Source organism: Hyaena hyaena, unplaced genomic scaffold, assembly GCF_003009895.1.
Source record: "Hyaena hyaena isolate Hyena2069 unplaced genomic scaffold, ASM300989v1 scaffold_1274, whole genome shotgun sequence".
Taxonomy (NCBI): Eukaryota; Metazoa; Chordata; class Mammalia; order Carnivora; family Hyaenidae; genus Hyaena; species Hyaena hyaena.
This window is the reverse complement of record NW_024081907.1, coordinates 21238-44065: the sequence shown is the minus strand read 5'-3', so window position 1 is coordinate 44065 and position 22828 is coordinate 21238. Positions and strand designations below refer to the sequence as shown.

The window sequence follows — 22828 nt, the reverse complement described above, 5'->3', positions numbered from 1 at the left end:
CAGAAATATTTTTAAATCAATAGAAAATTTATAAATTTGAAAGATACAGTTGAGGGAATTTCTGAAAAACTATCAGACAGAAATGAGGAGGTGAAAAAGAAAGAAGATATTAGAGAATCTGTCCACGAAGGTAAGCATCAAAAGCATAAGAGTTCCAGAAAGAAGGAATAGAAAAAATTTTAAAAAGAGGAAATTATCAAGGAAATAATACAAGAAAAATTCCCAGTACTGGAAGATATGATTTTATAGATTAAAATAGTCCATTACATTGTTTATAATTTTTTAATATAAAAATCCTTCCTTCAAGAACGATTTTCCTTCTTTCAATGTACATTGAAATGTATGTCTTTAGACATTCTGATTTCTTTTCTGAAAATGTTATTTCATTCGCCTTCTTGAACAATTCAAAACAATAGTTTTTAGGGGTGCCTGGGTGGCTCAGTTGTTTAAGCTTCCAACTTCAGCTCAGGTCATGATCTCATAGTTCATGGGTTCGAGCCCCGCATCAGGCTTGGTGCTGACAGCTAGCTCAGAGTCTGGAGCCTGCTTCGGATTCTGTGTCTCCCTCTCTCTCTGACCCTCTCCTGCTCATGCTGTCTCTCTCTCTCTCTCAGAAATAAAGCATTAAAAAATAGATTTAAAAACAAAACAATAGTTTTTACTACTAGCACTGTGAAGTAAAGGCATTATTCCATAGTGTTCTGTATTCTGTTGTTGATTTTTAATATACTTGCTGTTCCCTAATTTTCATTTTCCAATAGTTGTTTTTCTGTAATTTAAGTTCTTAAAAAAATTTTTTTAATGTGTATTTTTGAGAGAGAAAGAGTGAGAGAGACAGAGTACGAGCACTCTGGCTTGAGCTGAGCCAAGGACAGATGCTTAACCAACTGAGCCACCCAGGTGCCCCTATAATTTAAGTTCTACAGTGTCAGGAAAATACATACTGTATCAAACTTTGAATGTGTGAAGTTTATCTCATTTAATTCTGTATTTATTTTCTCTATATACTTAATAAATATTTCACATTCCGTTGTAAAAAGTACATTCTGCAATTATTGGATGCAGTAGTTAGATATGCCAATTAGGCCAAGTTTGTTAATATTGTTTAAAACTTTTGTGTCCTCTCTCCTTTTGTTTTGTCTGCCTCTTCTGTCAGTTATTGAGAGTTTTTGAGAGATACATGTTAAAAATCTCTGAGATTTTGGATTGTCTATGCTTCTAATTCTATTGACTTTTAATTTATATCATTTAAAGCTGTTTTCAAGCATACACAAATGAAGAATTGTAATATATTCCTGCTGAATTAAGTGTTTCATAATTTATAATTATAAAACATCCCTTTTTATTTCCCTTAATAAATCTTGCTTTGAAGTCTTCTCTGACTGATATTAACATATTCACACAAGCTTTTCCTAAATGATTTTATGGCATACCTTTTCCATAAGTTACCTTTTAACCTGTCATATTTAAATTTAAAAGTTATTTCTTGTAAGAGACACCTGGGTGGCTCAGTCTGTTGAGCATCTGACTTTGGCCCATGTCATGATCTCATGGTTCGTGGGTTCAAGCCCTGCATCAGGCTTGCTGCTATCAGCACAGAGCCTGCTTCTGATCCTCTATCCCCCTCTCATACAAAGATAAATAAAAGCATTTCTTAAACAATTATTTCGTGGGGACGCCTGAGTAACTCAGTCATTTCAGCTTTTGACTCTTGGTTTTGGCTCAGGCCGTGATGCCACAGTTCGTGGGTTCCAGCCCTGCTTTGGGCTCTGTGCTGACAGAGTAGAGCCTGCTTGGGATTCTCTGTCTCTTTCTCTCTCTCTCTCTCTCCACCCTTCACACTCTCCCTCTCTCTCTCTCAAAGTAAATATATAAACTTAAAAAATATTTTTTAAGTGGCATATAGATGCATTTAAAACAGTTCTAGTGTGACAGATCTTTTTATTGGAATATTTAGTCAATATACATGCAGTGCAATTACTGAAATTTGATCTACCAAGTTGCTATTTTTTTTTTACTTATAGCATCTGTTATTTTGTTCTTCTATTCCTTCTTTTTTGCTTTCCTAAATTAATCACTTATTTTTTAGTCTACTTTACTTTTTATATTACATTCTTTCTTGTATCTTTTATTTGCTCGTGTGTGTCTGCGTGTGTGTGTGTGTGTGTGTGTGTGTGTCCAACTCAGCAGTTGATTGACACTTGGGCTGTTTTCATAATTTAGCAATTGTAGCTGCTGCTGCTATAAACATTGGGGGGCATATATCGATTTGAAGTACTATTTTTGTATTTTGGGGTAAATGCCTAGTAGTGAGATTCCTGGACCATAGAGTAGTTTTATTTTTAACTTTTTTGAGGAAACTCTGTACTGTTTTCCAGAGTGACTGTATCAGTTTGAATTCCCACCAACAGTGTAAGAGGGTTCCCCTTTCTCCACATCCTCACCAACACCCGTTGTTTCTTGTCTTGTTGATTTTAGCCATTCAGCAGATGTGAGGTGATATCTCATTGTAATTTTGATTTGTATTTCCCTGATGATCAGTGATGCTGAGCATATTTTCATGTTTTATATATTTTTCCTGCTGTGATACATATTTATTTCAGCAAGAAATTGTCTGTTATGAGCTACCAGTGTGTTCACTAATGCAATCCCTTTTTCATATTTTTTCTTCTTAACAGCTTTACTGAGGTTTGATTGATATACACAAATATATAATTAAACTGTACAATTTGATGCATTTCAACACATGTCTATTCTGAGAAGGAATTATCAAAATCAATACAATGAGTATAACTATTACCCCCCCCCCCGCAAAGTTTCCTTTTGTATCTCTGTAATTTCTCCTTCCTAAGACAATGACTGATCTACTCTCTGTAATTATAAATCAGTTTGAACTTTCTAGAATTTATGTAAATGGAACCATACTATAAGTACTCTTTTTTCAATGTTTATTTTATTTTTTTAAATAGTTTATTGTCAAGTTGGTTTCCATATAACACCCAGTGCTCATCCCCACAAGTGCCCTCCTCTATGCCCATCACCCCCCTTCCCCTCCCCCACACCCCCATCAGCCCTCAGTTTGTTCTCGGCATTCAAGTGTCTCTCATGGTTTGCCTCCTTCCCTCTCCCCCACTATTTTTCCCCTTCTTCTCCCCCATGGCCCTCCGTTAAGTTCCTCCTAATCCTCCTATACATGCAAACATATGGTATCTGTCCTTCTCTGCCTGACTTATTTCGCTCAGCATAACACCATCAATTTCCATTCATGTTGATATATATGGCCAGATGTCATTCTTTCTCATTGCCATGTAGTATTCCATTGTATAGATAAACCACATCTATAAGTACTCTTACCTTTCACTTAATGTAATTATTTTGAGTTTCATTTATGTTCTTGTGTGTCAATACGTCCTTTCTTTTTATTATAAAGTACTGTTCCATCATATGTAAATAACAATTTACTCAGTTCTTTAAAAATTGTTTAAATTCAAATTATTGTTCATGGCATGTGTGCGTAAACATACAAACATACTCACACACCCAACCTAGGACTATACATGGTAATACTTTTAAAGTTTCAGAGAACATTTCCCTTAAAAAAAAGATTATAACTCATCATTTTGAGATAATATTACTGGTACCACACATCTATGGCATTTTAATTAGATTGATCATTTCCAGGTTGATATTTTTGATGTACTATGTCATGCCTTGAGAAATAATCACATGGAAGGCAATATTAGCTACTTTTGCCTAGGAATTAATCTAAAAAATTAATGTGGGTATAATACTGTTCTCTAAAATATTGAGCCATTTAATTTTAACAGACACATTTCATTCTTTCTTTACCTACAGGGAATCTCTTCTGAAAACTCTGGAACTGGAAAATACTTTGAAAACAAAATGAGTGAAACTTTAAAAATGTTTCTCACCACAACTGAGTAAGATTATATTTAAAAGATAAAAAACAGGATATGGGCACCTGGGTGGCTCAGTCGGTTAAATGTACAATTTTGGCTCAGGTCATGATCTCGTGGTTCATGAGTTTGAGCCCCACGTGGGGCTTTGTGCTGACAGCTCAGGGCCTAAAGCCTGCTTCGGATTCTGTGTCTCCCTCTCTCTCTGTCCCTCCCCTGCTTGCATTCTCTTTTTCTCTCTTAAAATAAATAAACATTGAACAAAAAAAAAAAAAAAGGAAAGAAAAAAGAAAAGATTGAAAAAAGGATAGATACATTCAAAATTTAACAAGTGTTAACAAACGGACCATGCACTTATATGCCAGGATGACTTGAGGTACATAAAAATTGTAAAAGCGGTGATATGTTTGATAAACTCAGTATCAGCTTTATTATCTACTATTTAGGAAAGTGTGGAATTAAATTATCTGGTTCATTGTGACTGAAACCACCCATTTAAAAAAATCTCAGCAGCATCATAAGAAGAAGCATTCATTAATATTTTTCTCTCTTTTAACCGTACTGCATTGGTAAAAGTTTTAATGTACTCAGACAATCATATTCTGTGATATAACAATCATTGGATCCTATGACAAGGGCATATCTGTTCTACATGTCTGTTATATTCAATAAGAAAATATAGTATTGAAAGCATTAGTGCATATAAAAGTTAGTGTTTATTTGTTGCAAGTGAGAAAAATTGAGCATAACTATTTTAAGCAACATGGGATTTACTGGAAACAGATGAGGTATCTTAGCATTTGAAAGAAAGCAAGTGTGAACTAGGGATGCACTTAGGGTACCTTTAGTGGGACTAATTGCATTTTACGGAAATATGAGATACTCATGGCTAGATGTAGGATAACTCATTGGAACAAGTGCCTAACAGAAAGAGCCACATTAGAAGTCCTTTTCTATTAAGAGTGAGAACCAGCGTTATTAAATCAGAAGGGTCTTACTGGGAATGGATAACTTGAGGGGGGGTTAATAATGAAGTATTTTGAAAGATGTGGACTCTTTATAAAGACTCTTGTCATCTAATAGATGCCATTAAAGGTAACAGTCCCCAGAACCTGGATGAGAGAGTCTTATAGAGAGAGCTGCCTTGAGATGAACTGTGACTTCAACCAGGGATCAAACCAACCCATGTGACACCACAGAGAAGGAGTCAGGGAATAAGCCTGACCTCACTGTCCTCCCTCACTCCATACTTCTACAGGAGCTTTGCTTTAGCTAAATCCTATGGATAGCCAAAATCAAGGGAGGCCATTAATAAAGTCAGTACAGGTAAACATACTGAAAAGAGAATAGAGTGGAGAAAGATGAAGTCTCTGAGTTGGGGGAGATATCTAGTACAATTTTGAAGCTTGGAGAACTATCCTTGCTTATCTCTTACACATCACTGTCTGGTAGTCTAGGAAAATCTGTCTTTTTAAAATATGAGTTAGAGGAAAGAAATATTGTCTGCCTATATACAAAGAAAATATAAAAAAGTAAGAAAAGAAAAAAAGTATATGCTTCTTACGTATGATGAAAACTCATCAGTAAAATCTTTCCAAAAAAAGATTTTTTTTTTCAAATAAAAAAGCAATATAAAACACCCAGTCTGAGCTAAAAACAAAACAAAAATATGAAGTAGTCATTGCTATTCAGGAACATGAAACACAAAATTACATGTGAGAAAAGATGACCAGTTAACAAAGAAGATTTAAAAAATGGAACTGATAGTTACAGGAAAAAAAGGCAACAAGCAAAATTATTTAGGAAATGAACACTATACTCCAAGGAGCCCAAAGGAGAATAGACACTATGGAAACTTCAGTAGATATCATTGAGAATAGTGCAAAAACAGGTGAAGAAAATGAAGAAAAAGTAAGAAGAAGGAAAATATTTAGAGAGAAAATAATATATGCAAAAGATATGCAAGGGAGTCAAAAGAGATACAACACATCTATAACTGAAGTGACCAAATGGTAACACTAATAGCATACGCCTAGAGATAGAAGATAGATAGATAAGTAGATAAAGAGATGATAGATAGATAGATATAAGCAGATAGAAAGATAGAGGCAAGCATGTCTTTCTTCAAGGTTCTGGTAACTTTTCTTTCTCCTTGTCCTTTCAGATCTTGGGGTCCATAGTGGCCTATTGTTACTGGCCCCCTGAATACTTCAACATCCCTTGTAGTTTCCTTAAATACTATAAATTTCTTTTTAAAATACTTTGTATTAAATTCTGCTTGAGGGGGCGCCTGGGTGGCTTAGTCGGTTAAGCGTCCGACTTTCGCTTAGGTCATGATCTCGCGGTTCGTGGGTTCGAGCCCCGTGGCGGGCTCTGTGCTGACTGCTAGCTCAGAGCCTGGAGCCTGTTTCAGAATCTGTGACTCCCTCTCTCTCTGACCCTCCCCTGCTCACGCTGTCTCTCTCTCTCTCTCTCTCTCTCTCTCTCCTAGAAATAAATAAAACATTAAAAAAATTTAAAATAAATAAATAAATTCTGCTTGAAATCTTCCTGATACATCTCCCAAAATTGTATGTCTAGCTATAACCTCTCTCAGGAACCCAAGATTTGCACACAAAACACTTATTTGTTATTTCCTCTTGGAAGTCATTTTAGAAACACCTCAAAATCAGCACATGCAAAACTGGAAATTCCCCAAATATTATCTCTTCCAGAGCCTTCCCCATGTTAGTTAATGGCAACTTCATCTGTGGAATTGGTTAAGCCAAAATCTTTCTCTTGGTCCCCATTTCTAATTCCCATCAGACATACTATTGGATTATATTTAAAATACATCCAGAATATGATAATTTCACATCTCCTTCATTACTAATTCCATGAGCTAAGAGGTACAAGACACAGAGAAAACTGCAAAACTATATTTAAAAGTCATTAAAGATGAGAATAATAAATGGACCAATAGGCATGTTTTTAAATTAGAAGACTCAATATTATAAAATATAATCTATATACTATATAGATTCAATATAATTACAATAAAATTCCCATATTTTAAGAGGCAGAAAATTATAAGAGATTCTAAACTTTATATAGAAGGCAAAGGGCCAATTTTAACCTACATATTCTTAGAAAGGAAGAATAGAAAAGTAGGTAAAGCTTACATTGATCAAAAGTTATTCTAAGTCTATAGAAATTATGAAAGGTTCGTGTTAATACAGGAAGAGAAAAATATACCAAATAGAAAAAATATATTGAACACACTAACAGACCAATGAGTGTATGGACTATTGATAATTGATGAAGGTAGCATTTAAGAGAAGTAGGTAAAGGAAAGTCTTCACATTAAATGATCCAGGGGGAAGAAAGAAAAAAAATTCTTTTAATTATACACAAAAAATAATTTCAGATGGATTAAAGATCAAGTCTTGAGACTGAGAAAGGACTAAGACATTAATAGACAATACCCATAAAGGAAAATACTGATAAACTGTCTACATTAAAATGAAGATCTGCCATTCCTCAAAAGTCATCAGCTTTATACCTAGAAAGGCCAGCATTTAAAATACACAAAGAATTTTTGGGTCACTTGGGTAGCTCAGATGATTCAGCATCTGACTCTTGATCTCAGCTCAGGTCTTGAACTCAATGACAATTTTGCCAGTGGAAATATTTGAATGCTTGGAAAGCAATTTGCCAATAACCATTAATCATATCTTATGATCCAGGAATTTATTATATGCATACCCCTAAGAAATCTTGCATGATGCCCTAGGGGACATGCAAAATAATGTGTTTATAGCAGGCATGTTTATAATTCCTGCAAAAAAAAAACAATCAAAATCTCATTAAGACTAGATAAGTAAATAGTGTTTATTCAAATGGAATAGTAAACAGCACTAAAAATGAGTGCACCACAGCAGTGTGCAGACTCATGAGTGAATCTCTCAAATCTAAGGCTACATTAAAAGAACAAGACTCAAGAAAATTCAAATATAATGTTAAAATAGTCCAGATTAAAATATATTATTTGAGATTTCAAATCTAGATGATAAAACTTTAAGGAAGAACAAAGATATTACTAAAGTCAGAATATGCTTATCTCTGGCTGGAGAAAAAGAAAGACATTTAAGAAAGAGGACATAGTATTTGCAAGGTAATGGCATTGTTCTATTTCCTAAGATTGATGAGTGTGTTTATGTTCCTTTTATTATTATTTAAATATACATATATACTATCTACTCCATTGTACAAATAATATGTTTCATGATAAAAGGTAACATAACAAAAGAACAACACATATTGTTAGAAATATCTAACTTTTTCTATAGAACAATTGGATTCTATTTGTTAAAAAGTAAAATATGTTTGCAAAGATTCCATAAGTTTTATTTGAGAGAGATAATTTGAGAAAATATAAAAGAAAATATTTAAAAGAAATGTAAAATTAGAAGGGATTAACTATTATAAGTTGTAATAGTTAAAGGACTGCAGTTCTATCCCTAGAATATGAAATTTTAAAACACTGGAATAGAATAGACAGGTCAGAAGTAGATCTTTTGGTTCATAAATAATTAATAGCTGATAACAGAGGCAAGGCAACCTGGCGGGAAACTTGAATTATGTTCTAAGAACTGACTGAAGATGTGGCTAAGAAAATGTTCACTTTACATCATACACCAGGAAAAATTCTAGGTACATATTTAAAATTAAGTTGTGTTTTATTTCTTTTAAATTTTTAATGTTTTTATTAGAGAGAGACAGAGCATGAGGATGGGAAGGGCAGAGAGAAGGGGAAACACAGAATCTGAAGCAGGTTCCAGGCTCTAAGCTGTCAGCACAGAGTCCAACATGGGGCTCGAACTCACAAACCGTCAGATCATGACCTGAGCCAAAGTTGGACACTCAACTGACTGAGCCACCCAGATGCCCCTAAATTGTATTTTAAATGCTAGGAACTAGAAGATGAAACTTTATGAGAAGCATTGACATTTTGTACATAAGGTTATAAATATTATGAAAAGATTTTCATGCATGAAAACATATTAATATACAAAAAATTAGGCTTTCTTATATAAAATAATCAAAAACAAATTTAAGAATATTCTGGAGAAATACTGGAGAAATATTTGATCATTATTTATATAAAGAAATTCTTGAAATTGATCATAAATTACTTTCAGTGTATATGTACTTAATATTAAGAGATTTTAATGTGGAAATCCAAGGAAACAACTTTATATGCACAATGTAGTCGACACAACAATTTTAAGAATACATTCAAAGGACATGGCAGATATGTCACACACACAATGAAACTAGAAACCAAGCAAATGAAAAGATGTTCAATCTTTTTAATTTTTTCCATGTGAAGAAATTTACATTAGTAAAAATAGGTAGTAATGATAAAAATCAGCATGGCAAAAGTGTCATGAAATGGCACTAAAACATTACTGGTGTCATTACATTTTGGAAAGTTATTTGGTAATATTGTATCAAGTTTGATAAAAATATTTTTAACTAGTGAAATCTGGCCATGTGTAGCAACATGGATGGACCTTGAAGGTGTTATGCTGAGCAAAATTAGTCAGGCAGAGAAGGACAAATATCATATGTTTGCATGTATAGGAGGATTAGGAGGAACTTAACAGAGGACCGTAGGGGAGAAGAAGGGGGGAAATGGTGGGGGAGAGGGAGAGAGGCAAACCATGACAGAACAAACTGAGGACTGATGGGTGTACAGGGGGAGTGGGGAGATGGGCATGGAGGAGGGCACTTGTGGGGATGAGCACTGGGTGTTAGATGGAAACCAACTTGACAATAAACTATTTGTAAAAAAAATAAAAATTAAAAAATTTAAAAAATATTTTTAACTAGTGACCAAATAATAAACTATCTGGATATCTATCCTAAAGAAATAGTAATCCAAAGTCTAGGAAAGAATCTTCAAGGATGAAGATATTAAAAGCTGTAGTATTTCTGATGGCATGATATTGGAATTTATCTAGATATCCAATAATGGGAAAGTGAAGTATATTCTCTTGATGCGATATTATTCCAGAAGTTACTTGATAGTTAAAAGACTATGTAGGAAACATAAAAAGTGCTTATGTTGTGATTTTAAGTGATTAAAGACCAGATGTAAAATTGTATACATAGTGATAAACAGTATAAGATGCATCAGATTACTGGAAGGAAATATAAAAACATGCTGACAATAATTTATGAAGATGGTGGTATTCAGGGCATCTTTTCCATTTTTCAAAGATTTCTCTACTAGGGTTATATGGTCTTCATATTTAAAATATGTAAATATAAAGGTATTGCTGATATCCAGAATTATAAAATCTGATATCCAGAATTATATAAATCTATGCATATGGTATGGATGCACCTGTGTGAGTAGCACTCTACATAGAATATTTCTTCCAAATGTAAGAACTGTATCTGAATATATTAATAATTATTTTTTTCTGAATAACCTTGAACTGACAGAAATATAGAGAATGCCTGATGATAACCTACTTGAACGTATCCCTTAAATCTTAGCATGTCAAGTCATTGTGGCTTAATGATCATCAATAAGGCATTTTCTATGAGGCTTTGAGAAAGAGGGTTGCAGAATAAGTATCCCGGAAAGACAATAATGTAGCAGCTTAGATAAACTTCTACAGGAATGAAGAAAGCATTCTACAAGTAAGTACTATGAATTGATGGAAATCTTTTGAGTATTGGTGTTCTCCTTAGCAAAAATAAACTCTGGTCTATGTTGCTGAAATGTTAACCCATACATGATTTAAGTTTATGTCTTCAAAGAAGGAGAATAAGAAGGAGAGAGCAACCACAGTAAAAGGCGTCCAAGCCTTCTGGTTAATCTGCCATGTTTGCCAGGCCAACTCCATGTCTGTAATTCAACGGTCCCCTTCATTGTATCAGTGATGACATGGCATCCACACACCACAGAGGTAAGGTTCACTCCAGATGCATCACTCATTATCTCTGCACCAACTTATGTGGGAAAACATTTCAAGGCTTTGGAAAGAACATAGGAATTCAATTTGAAGAAGTATTTTTAAATTATGTTATTTCAAAATTGAAAGGTCCTTGTTGGCTGCATTAGATATTTGCTTTACAATTTTTTTTCTAATATGTTAATTCAATACAAAGTAGATCCATCTTGCACTGCATCTGAAATTTTCTAATAAAAACCCTAGAATACATGTAAAACTAGTATTATGGGAAACGTCTCTGGGCTTTTTTCTTTTTTGTGATATTTATAGACATTTTCAAAATGTATACAATATCTCATTTATTGTTTTTACATTTATTCAGTACTCTTAGCTCTTCATAACCAAATTCAGTTCATCTGTACTTTGAAAATGAGCATTCATCCATCATAAAGTAGTTTATATAACACATATCATATGCATAGGGGATGTAGTAACAAATTAAAGAGACAAAGACCCTGCTTTCATGGCACTTAACATTTTAGTGGCGGTAGGAAAAAATGGAAGCTATACACTAAAAGCTATATAAATACAGTCTAAGTAGCAAATGCTGTGAAGAAAAGAATGTCAGGGATGGAGAAAGACCAGCTGGTCAGGGAAGAGCTCTCTGATTGGTGCCATTTGAGTAGAGCTCTGAATGATGTAATGTGAAGGAAGAATATTCTAGGCAGAAGGAATAGCAGTTCAAAAGTACTGAGAGAAGTAGACCACACTGTCTATAGTAGAGCCAATGGGAGGGAGAGTAAGAACAGGTAAGTACAGAGAGTATGTGAGGTAAGTTACATAGATATTATTGTTTTATTTTTATTTATTTTTAATTTTTTTAATGTTTTTTTTTATTTATTTCTAGGAGAGAGAGTGTGAGCAGGGGAGGGTCAGAGAGAGAGGGAGTCACAGACTGAAACAGGCTCCAGGCTCTGAGCTGGCAGTCAGCACAGAGCCCGACGCGGGGCTCGAACCCACGAACCGCGAGATCATGACCTAAGCGAAAGTTGGACGCTTAACCGACTAAGCCACCCAGGTGCCCCTATATTATTATGTTTTAAATAAGACTCCTTGGAGCGCCTGGGTGGCTCAGTCGGCTAAGCGTCCGACTTCAGCTCAGGTCATGATCTCATGATTCGTGGGTTCGAGCCGTGTGTCGGGCTCTGTGCTGACAGCCAGCTCAGAGCCTGGAGCCTGTTTTCCAATTCTGTACCTTCCTCTCTCTCTGACCCTCCCCTGCTCACACTGTCTCTATCTCTCTCTCAAAAATAAATAAAACGTTAAAAAGTTAAAAAAAAAAAACTCCTTAAATGTTTCACATGAGCTCTCATTAGATACAAAAGTATTCTCAAAGAAGCAAAAGTTCATGCTTTTATGTATTTCTTGAGGTGGGGTGCAGTTGACATATAAATAATGGGTGTTTTATTCTCACCATGCTCAAACGATCATTCCCAACATGTAGCATGGTGCACTTATGACATATAGTCTGGTGCACACAGTAGGTATACACCTGACTAAGATTTTGCTGCACGGGAAGGGAGGAATGCCCACATGCCATCTGACAGTTTTGAAGTGAGACATCTCCACAGCAGTTGGAGACACAAAGACACTGGTGTTAGAGAAAAAAGACATATATTTCTAAATAAGTCAGGGATTCTTTAACTTTTATTTTCATCAGAGCTGCAGCCGGTCATTCACTGGAGATTTGAACCCTGCCAAACAGCCCCACCCCATGCTCATTTGGAAAGGCTTGCAAACATACTCCTCTCCACATCCGGGGCTCGGAATGAAGTATAACCCTGGGAGCTGCCAGTATGTATACACTCGATTCAGTACTTTTATCTGAACATGAGACCAGTCAGGGAAAGAGAAACAGATTTTAACATTTGTTTCTCTAATATAGGGGTGGGGATTACAGTTCTACATTCGCTTCACTGAATTTCATTTAAACCATGTTAAATAGAAGACAGAGAAAACAAAATTTCATGCTATGTATGTTTGGGGACTTTACAAAATATGTATAATTTTTGGAACTGTGTCATAAGTCTACTTATAAAGGACACTTGGAGTATCATCTGAGTGTACTTCATTTCATCATTCTTTACTGATGATTGTGTTATTTGTTAAGATGTTAAAGGAGCATTATGTAGTTTTGTGAAGTTACATAAAACTCCTTGAGATACAGCGTAATAAATGTATCCTAAAATATACTGTGCAAACTGTCCATATTTCTCTATCATTAAAAAGTAAGATGTAATTCATGTTCAGTCCAAGTGATTTAGCAAACTTGACATTGAAAACCACCTTTGCCTTTTTATACCCTGATATTAGTACCCTTCAGAGCCAGAACAACTGTCAAGCTTGGGACTCACTTAAAAACTATGCCACAGCCATGGCAGTGTTGTAGAAAATTTACTTCTGGATAGAAAATTTATTAAAAATTAAAATGAGGACAAATTGGGATATCGCATAAATTACATTTTTAACAAATACAGCTTTGTCTGCAATAAAAATTAATGTTTAAAAGACTATACAATCTTTAATTTTGTACTTATTTGCTCCACTTTCTGCTTGTATGCTATTAACCACTTAATAAACCTATTTATAACCTAAATAATTTATCTTACTTCATTTTGCATAGATATAAAATATCTCTGAACACAAGAGAAACCCAAAAAGCCAACTATGGTGAATTAGAAATTACTTCAAGGAAGTGTGAACTCTGAAAAGATGGGAATTATTATACTTCATATTGTTTCCCTAATAAGCTTAAATCATCCTAAAACTTTATCCATTTTATCCTCATAGATTCCTTGAGAAGGTCTGGGAAAAGGCATTATTATCTCTAGTTGAGTAAGAAGGAAATTCAATGTGACATTTACTGGTATTTTATTTTAAATTTACTACTATTATTAGTAGTGGTTGAAATGAATTTGATGTATTTCAGAATGAAAAGCATTACAATCCATGAAGAATATTTCTACACTAGAGATAAAAATAAAACAAGGAGTTAAAATGTAAAAACTCAATGGCAAAGCTACTTGAAAGAGGTGAGCTTATTAATTTTTTTCTTCCCATGTGCTTGGTCTATCTTATTCTGTCTTTTATTTAAATTCAACCTGCTTTCTTGTCTTTAAGAAAAGACCTTCAGGCTCCCTTCTTATAAAAGGTTTCAGAGAAGTTTTAAGGAGGGATTTGAGAGAGGAGATGATTTTCAATAATGGGCATGAAATAGGAGAGTGTTTTTAGAGTTAAGTATAGTATGGAAAATTTCAATCTCAAAAGTGGGAATATGAAACTATATGCTATATGTTTAAATCATTTCTAACAAGGATAATAATTTAAAATTTTTAATGTGATTTTACTTTTTTTTTTCCTTGCTTGGTACATGACCTTCACTCTCTTGGCCTAAGGCATCCATCTCTCTCAGTTTGTATGTAAAGAAAATAGGGATAGAGAGGTGTATCCAGCTTTTGAAAGTTGAAATAGAATTAAGCAGTAAGACAGGTTATTATCTTGAAAGACAATTTTACAGATTTGTTTATTTCCCACTTTGTCTAACAACCAAGCCTGTATGACCTATGCTCATAGAATTCTCCCAGAGTAGAGGAAGTATCTCTGGCCACCATTAAAGCTTAATGTATGTATGGGAAAAGAAGGGTAAGAAAAGAAAAGCCCACCCTTTTCAATTTTGGAGATTTTCAATTTGGAGTAGAAAAAGGAAATAGGAATGCAATGGAAAATAATTAAGGTTTTCCTTCTCTGGGCTATGTGATAGTAAGAGTCATGTTTAGGGTAGAAAGGAACCCTTTCTTCCTCCTCTCCTACCCAACCCTGTACTCATCTACCTGCACCCCCCACCCCCCGCCGCCATACACACCTCTACTTCATATTAGACAGTCTGAAAGGAGGTTCCTTTGAAGACTAGCTTAGACCAGTCAAAGGTCAATTTGGCTGGCCAGTGTGTCCAACCAAAGGAAGACCCTGAGATTTTGCTTTCCCGAGCCACCCTTGTTTCCAGATTTAGCTGTGAGTTTGGCTGTGGAACTTGCCAAAAGTTCCTCATTGGAAAATGGCTCATTGTCATGAGAATAATGCACTGAACTATGGGAAAGAAAAGATGGCTTAATTTAAAAGAGTAGTATTAGAAATGAAGATATAATGTCAAAACATATTAAGGGGCTTGAATCAACAGGATTTGATGGTAAGAGAAAAAGGAGTCCTGTATCATTTTTAAGATCTTTGGAAGGAGTGGTGGCATGAAAGGTGAGGAATGCGGAAGGAAGACTACTTTGGAGGTTGACAAATTCACTTTGGAGATTTTAGTTGGAGATGCTTAAGTAACACAAAAATGGCCTATGGGTTTATGGTTCAGGAAATATCTGATCTAGACAGATAGATTTGGGAACCATCATAGCAGAAATGACAATCAAAGTCTATGGTGTGAGCAGGACAAGCAAGTAGAATATGGAGAGCAAAAGAAGTATATCTTGAATAATTCTGGGAAACACCAATATTCAAGGGGAAAAAAGGAGAGACAGATGCCTTTGAAGGAGACAAAGAAGGAAAGGACCAAAGAAGGCAGACAAAAACCAAGAAGAAAAGGGATCACAAATGCCAGGGAAGAGAGACTGAAGAAAGAGATGGTGGTCAACAGGTCAAATTCTGCTGTTAAGTAAGTGTTAAATGTTAAGTAAGATAAGAACGGAGAGTTGGATTTAGCAACTCAGAGATTGTAGGTGACCTTGGTGGCAACAGTTTCAGCAGAGTGTTGGGAGGCAGAAAACAGACTGTAGTGAGTTAAGGAGTTAATTTAAAATGAGAAAAGTGGGACAGTGAAAGTAAATCATTCTCTTATAGGATTTGACAGAAAAGAGAAGAAATTTAGGGAGAGGTTTCAGCAAACATACAGTTTGTAGGGAAAAGGCTATGAGAGAGGGAGACATAAAAAATACCAGAGATAGAACATAACTGATAGAGTAAAGCTCCTAAGAAGATAGGAAAGGACAGGTTCTAGCATTTCTAGAAAGATTCCCTCTAGGAAAGAGGAGATACACCTCCTCTACTGTGTTGGTTGAAGAACAATTTAAGAATAGGTGCATGTTATTTTTTGGTCATGGTATCGAATAACTAGAGAAACATGACCTCATTGGAAAGGCTTGAGCTGGTGCTCAAATAAACATGAGTCGGGGCACCTGGGTGGCTTAGTCGGTTAAGCGTCCAACTTTCGCTTAGGTCATGATCTCGCGGTTCGTGGGTTCGAGCCCCGCGTCGGGCTCTGTGCTGACTGCCAGCTCAGAGCCTGGAGCCTATTTCAGAGTCTGTGACTCCCTCTCTCTCTGACCCTCCCCTGCTCACGCTGTCTCTCTCTCTCTCTCTCTCGCTCTCTCTCTCTCTCCTAGAAATAAAAATAAAAAAAAAAAAAAAGAAACATGAGTCAACGACATTATTTGATGAAGAAGAGGCAGTTTCTACTCATCTCAAAACTGAGATGTTAAATAGCCAAGACTCTATGCTAACATGGATCTTGGGCAGGGAACTAAAGAGAACTAAATGTTCCCTTCACAGTAGTTCCCCAAGCACCATTTTACATTCCCACCAAGAACAGATATGTGACTAGTTTTTCCATACCATTGCCAGCATTTAGTGATGGAAGTCCCCTTTCTTGTCCTCTCTTCCCCAGAAGTTCCCTTCACTTCTTCCACTTCTAGATGGTGGGCCCATTACCATAGCCTCTGGACAGCCTTATGCTGCAAGGGACTTTCCTCACACGCAACCCTGTCTAAGTCCTGTCCAGCTCAAGTTTGTGTGTGCTACTATCACCACATGATCATATATTTTTCCTTGATCAGCCCCCAAATACCTCAATCCCCATACACTGAGCCCCCCAGATATTTCCTTCCCTCTTGTGCTTTGAAATGTGCAGACCATTCCAAGAGTATGGTCATCTCTTGGAACCCATGGCATGGTATTTCTAGTCAGAATATACCTAAATGCCTAAGACTGACTCTTCGTGGGATAATGAGATTGTGTGAGCTCTGCTGCTTCTCTTTCCAGAATCTCACTGTTATACACTTATACATGTGATACTAGTAAAGTGTGTGTACAGTCCAAGTGATTTAGCAAACTTGACATTGAAAACCACCTTTGCCTTTTTATACCCTGATATTAGTACCCTTCAGAGCCAGAACAACTGTCAAGCTTGGGACTCACTTAAAAACTATGCCACAGCCATGGCAGTGTTGTAGAAAATTTACTTCTGGATAGAAAATTTATTAAAAATTAAAATGAGGACAAATTGGGATATCACATAAATTACATTTTTAACAAATACAGCTTTGTCTGCAATAAAAATTAATGTTTAAAAGACTATACAATCTTTAATTTAATTTAAAAAATAGAACAAGTTAGTCTTTTAATAAAATTTGAATATCCTCAACATTAGAAATTTTGATATTTTATAACATCAAGTAATAATAGGTTGAAGCTTTTAAAATACTGACTGTACTGAGGACATACTCCACTTGTCAAAGCTACTTGAAATAATGAAAATGGATTTTGCTAGAACACTGTAGAATCTTGATGAAATGTTTATATTTTATCCTTTACTTGTACTTCCCTTTGTACTTGGTAGATAGTTTTTTCAATATGGAATAGTAGTGCTCTGTGTTTCTGCTCACGCCATGGAGAACGGAATGACAGGAAGAAATTTGTGACCATCATTTGATTGTTTTCCTGATTTTCACTATTGTTTTTAATTTTGAATTAAGGTAATGAAATATGTTGCTTGTTCATTTGCATAAAGCAATACGTAAGTTAGTATTCAGGTGCCAAATAGTTTATTCACATAGTGATGCACTTTCTTGTTACATGCATAGCTGCTGTTCCATTAGTACTGATCAAAACACCACGTTTACTGTTTATATCCAGCTGACAAAGAATTAACAAACATAGCATAGATTTTCAGTGAAAAACAGAATAAGGGTTTCTCAACCTTAGCTCCCCCATATATACATACTGTACTTATCAAGAGTGGATCATAACCTTCTGATAATAATCTGCACATTAATGCCTCTTCCAATTGTGAAGTAATAAGGAAATGTGGGAAAATTTTTGTGGATGGCTCTCATACATTGGACACAAAGTGAGAGGATAATTGTGTCTCGTGTGAGCTCAGTGTGGAGCATGCTATACATGTCGGCCAGTCATTCTCCCTATTCACTACAGTGCTAACTAAATGGGTTTATGAACCAAATGCCATGATGACAGCATGTAAATTATTTTTGTATTGAATAACATGGGCCTCCCCTTGCCAGTGATGTACTAATAATAACATTAGATGAGTACCCAACCTACCCAAATCAGACCAATGTTAAATCTCCATTAAGATATCATTTTCTAGGTAGACTAGCCAGCTAATCACAGAAGATTGATTACAATGAACCCTGCCTATCACAGAGGTTGCAGAGACTAATCTCCATTGACTTTCCTACAAGCAAAATTTTTGCCATCAGCGTCATTTGTGGACATGTGAGATAGCTTTATCTATTGACATGGTGTCCCACTCAACATTGCTTCTGATCAAGGAACGTATTTTTATAACAAAAAATAGTGAGGCAATGGGTTAATATCCATAGGATTGACTGACTTACCATGTATTCAAGCACCAAGAAGCAGCTGGTTAATAAGATTGGGAAGTATTTTACTGAGGAGCTAACTTCATGAAAAGATAAAAAAAAAATTGATAAACCTTTAGCTAAACTAAGAAAAAATACTCAAATAAATAAAATTATACATGAAAGAGAAAACATTTTAACTGATACTACAGAAATAAAGGATCCTAAGGGACTACTGCAGATAATTATATGCCAACAAATTAGAAAACATAGAAGAAATGGATATATTCCTAGACACCTATAACCTGCCAAGACTGAATCATAAAGACATAGACTATCTGAACAAACCAATAACATGTAAGGAGATTGAATCAGCAATCAAAATTTCCCAAGACATAAAGCCCAAGACCAGATAATTTCACTGGTGAGTTATACCAAACATTTAAAGAATAATAATACAATTCTTTTCAAACTATCCTGCCCCCTCAAAAATAAGATGGGGAGGAGGGATTATTTATAAACTCATTTTACAAGGTCAGCATTACCCTGATTTTAAAGCCAGATAAGGTCATTACAAGGAAAAAAAAAAAACAATAAACTGATACCTTTGTGAATATAAAAGTAAATATTGTCATCAGTACATTAGCAAATCAAATTCAACAAAATATTAAAAGCATTATGCACCATGATCGTGTGGGATTTATCCCTGGATGCAAGGATGGTTCAACATATGTTGAAAACTTCCCTTCTAAGATCACAAACAAGACAATGGTGCCCACTTTCACCATTCCTATTCGACATAGTACTGGAAGTATTAGAACAATCAAGTAGGAAAAAGAAATAAAAGGTATCCAATTCAGAAAGTAAGAAGTAAACTGATTCCATGTGCAGATAAGATGATTTTATATAGAGAAAGTACTAAAATCCCACCCAAATACTGTTAGATCTAATTTTAAAAAATTCAATAAATTCATAGGATACAAAATCAACATAGAAAAATTAATAGAAGTCTAATAATTATGGATTATCTGAGAAAAAATAAAGAAAACAATCTCATTTACAGTAGCATCAAAAACAATACATTTGAAGGTGCCTGGGTAGCTCAGTTGGTTAAGCGTCTGACTTCGGCTCAGGTCAGGTCATAATCTCACAGTTCCTGAGTTTGAGCCCTGTGTTGCTCCAGAGCCTGGAGCCTGCTTCAGATTCCATATCTCCCTCTTTCTCTGCCCCTCCCCTGCTTGTGCTTTCTCTCTCTCTCTCTCTTTCTCTAAAAATAAATATACGTTAAAAAAAAAAAAAACAATACATTTGACTCAAGAGGTGAAACAGCTCTACACTGAAAATTGTTCTGACATTGGTGAAAAAAAAACTGAAGAAGACACAAATAAGTAGAAATGTATCCTGTGTTCACAAGTTGGAAAAACTAATATGTTAATATGTATATACTACCTAAGGTCATCTTATAGATGTTAAACAATCCCTATTAAGATTCCAATGTCATTATTTAGAAAAATAGAAAAAAATTTCTAAGGTTCAAACAGAACCCTAAAAAACTCTGAATAACCAAAGCAATCCTGTGAAGGAAGAACAAAGCTAGAGGTATCACAATTCCAATTTCAAGCTATTTTACAAAGCTATAGTAATCTAACTAGTATGGTACTGCATAAAAGCAGAAACACAGACCAATGGAACAGAATCAAGAGCCCAGAAATAAAACCCTTACATATAAGGCCAACTAATACTTGACATGGAAGCCAACAATACTTAATGGGGAAAGGTTAGTCTCTTTAAAAAATGGATTTGAGGAAACTGAACAATCATATGCAAAAGAATGCAGTCGGACCCTTACATTGCATCATACACAAAATTCAACTCAAAATAGATCAAAGGCTTAAATGTAAGACCTGAACTATAAAATATTGAAAGAAAATATAAAGTATGTCTTTATGAAAGACCACAAAGATTTAACTGAGCAAAAGACTTAACGAGGTGACAATGTTGCTTTTCCAAAAGAATTCTAAAGTGGCTGATTTTTGAGAAAGAGGAGATAAACATTCAAAGGGAGAGATAGATGAATACCCCGTATATGATTTTCCCAAGGGAAAGAGTCATACAGCTGTGTTTTTGAAATGCATATGTGAGTGTGGTGGGTTGGGAGTGGGGTGACAGCTCTCAAGGGTGGCTCATGAGACAGGATAGCTGACTGGCCATGGATGGACTGATACTTAACAACCACAAGGAGAACCATTTGGAAAGAGGTAGACTTAAAAGAGCATTGTAAGAAGCTTTCCATATAATTCACTGCAGACCTTTACCTCTCTAAATTAGCCAGAATTCAGTCACAAAAATCACACTAGTTTTTTTAATCAGATAACTTACTACAAGAAATTGGTTAATCAATTAAGGTTAAATTGTTGGAGGTTAAATATTAGTTAGGTATTTGAGGACCGGCAGCTTCAAATGGGAACTCGAAGCAACACAGATCTAGTAGGCTTAGAAACAGCCACTAGCCCTAGGTTTGTCCATTCTTAACAAAGGGAGATGGATGAGATTTTTAGAACCTAGAAGCCTACAAGAGGTTTCTCAGGGATCCAACCAGAGCTGAGACCCAGACTTCTGAGGGATGGACACTATTCAGCTTGTGCTCACATTTTAGAATCCATGAGGTTGATTCTAAGAATGGCAGAAGAATCCTAAAAGTGGAACATATTGTTTCTAGAATCAGAGGGAAGAGCCATTGGTGAATGACAGACACAGGAATAGCAAGCAAATAGAAAGGAGCAAGTTCTTTCTTCCCTCTCCTGTCTTTTAGCTTCTCCATGGTACCCAACAATTGGCCAAGCGTAACAGGGAGCCATATGGCAAAGGAGAAATGTAATTTGCAGAGTATCAGCCCAGCATCACAAAGCCAACTAGAGAAGATGAGGTAGAACTGAGAGAAAACTGCTTGTCTTTCCCAAACAACTGCACAGCCTGAACCTTAGTGCACAGGGTCCCATTTCATCAACCCACCCCCCACCCCCTACCATGTACGTTCACACAGCTTCTACCTCCTCCGCATTTCCAGAATCCCTTTGTCAGTATTTGTGGTGGATGGTCTCTGTGAGTCTACAGATCCTGCAGCTTCATTATCTCCCTGTTGATCTCAGATTCCCTGGCCTCCAATTTCCTCTCTTCTTTCTTCTCTTTTATGCAATGTTCCCTTCCCAACTTGTCTCTTCCAGATGTTGAATGGATAATTAGAAGGGCCAGCTGCACCTCCCTCTCTTTTTTTTTTTTGACCTTTCTATATACTTTATTTATCTATCTATCTATCTATTTATTTATTTATTTATTTATTTATTTTACAAATAGTTTATTGTCAAGTTGCTTTCCATATAACACCCAGTGCTCATGCACCTCCCTCTCTTAATGTCTTCTTCCTTTCTGGTGTTCTAGGCCCTGGAATCTTGACGGCCAGCCCCAGACCACCTCTCTAGGTTCCACTTTGACAACTGAAATCTTCCTCCCTCAGCTCTAAGAGCCACTCTTCCATCTGGAGTTGTGGCCCTTCCTACTTTCACATCTACATTTTTATTTTTTAACTTATTTTAACTTAAATTTATTTAAGAATACAAATCATCCTACTTAAAGAATATCACTAAATAAACTAGAAGTGTAGGTATACACACAGGGTTTAAGTTTGGAAAATATTCTCCTGAAGGTCTTCAGAAGATTAGAAGGATGAGTCCTTGGGTTCTTGCTGCCCTGGACTTCTCTAATAAGAAACATGCTGTTTTCAAGATTCTAAATAAGATTCCGCTTGAGAAAGTAATCCCTCAGGGGAAAAGATGATCTAGAGGGCTTTGATAAAGTTGTTGATGCTATTTGGTAGTAGTTGCAATTTGTCTGAACTCACTTTCAGGGCAAAAGGGAGACTGAGGCGCTGGCCAGGGCTACAGCCTTGCGGGTATGTAGGGGATACAGCGATGAGGCAAAAGAGTCAGGAGCCAAGAGTTACTGCACATCCTACACAGCTGTAGTGGAGACAGGGATCCAAAACAGTTGGCAGAGAGAAACACATACACTGGGCAGAAGTGCCAGAACTCCAGAGAACACAGATCACAACACGAAGGCTAAGGATTGTGAGAATTGACACTACCTGGTGCTCCGCAGCACTAAAGGGTCATCACAGGTACTTTCCTTGGGCTGCTGCAGTCCCAGCCTTCCCTCTATTGGGAAGAAGCTCTTAGGAGTTTGGAGGCCACACGGTTACAACCACCAACAATAGCAATTTTGGTAACAGCCAAAAGAAACAAAGCATGTA

General features: G+C 35.8%; 1 long non-coding RNA gene across 2 annotated transcripts in view; it reads left to right on the top strand.

Annotated features, from left to right (window-relative positions):
- Positions 1 to 3861: 3861 nt before the first annotated feature.
- The window catches only part of LOC120224857, a 31513-nt gene continuing 12546 nt past the window's right edge, over positions 3862 to 22828 (top strand). For both annotated transcript variants that reach the window (XR_005526683.1, XR_005526684.1), the window contains exons 1-4: positions 3862 to 3941; positions 10731 to 10879; positions 12585 to 12718; positions 13854 to 13956. This is a non-coding gene — a long non-coding RNA (uncharacterized LOC120224857). The remainder of the gene's footprint in view (positions 3942 to 10730; positions 10880 to 12584; positions 12719 to 13853; positions 13957 to 22828) is intronic.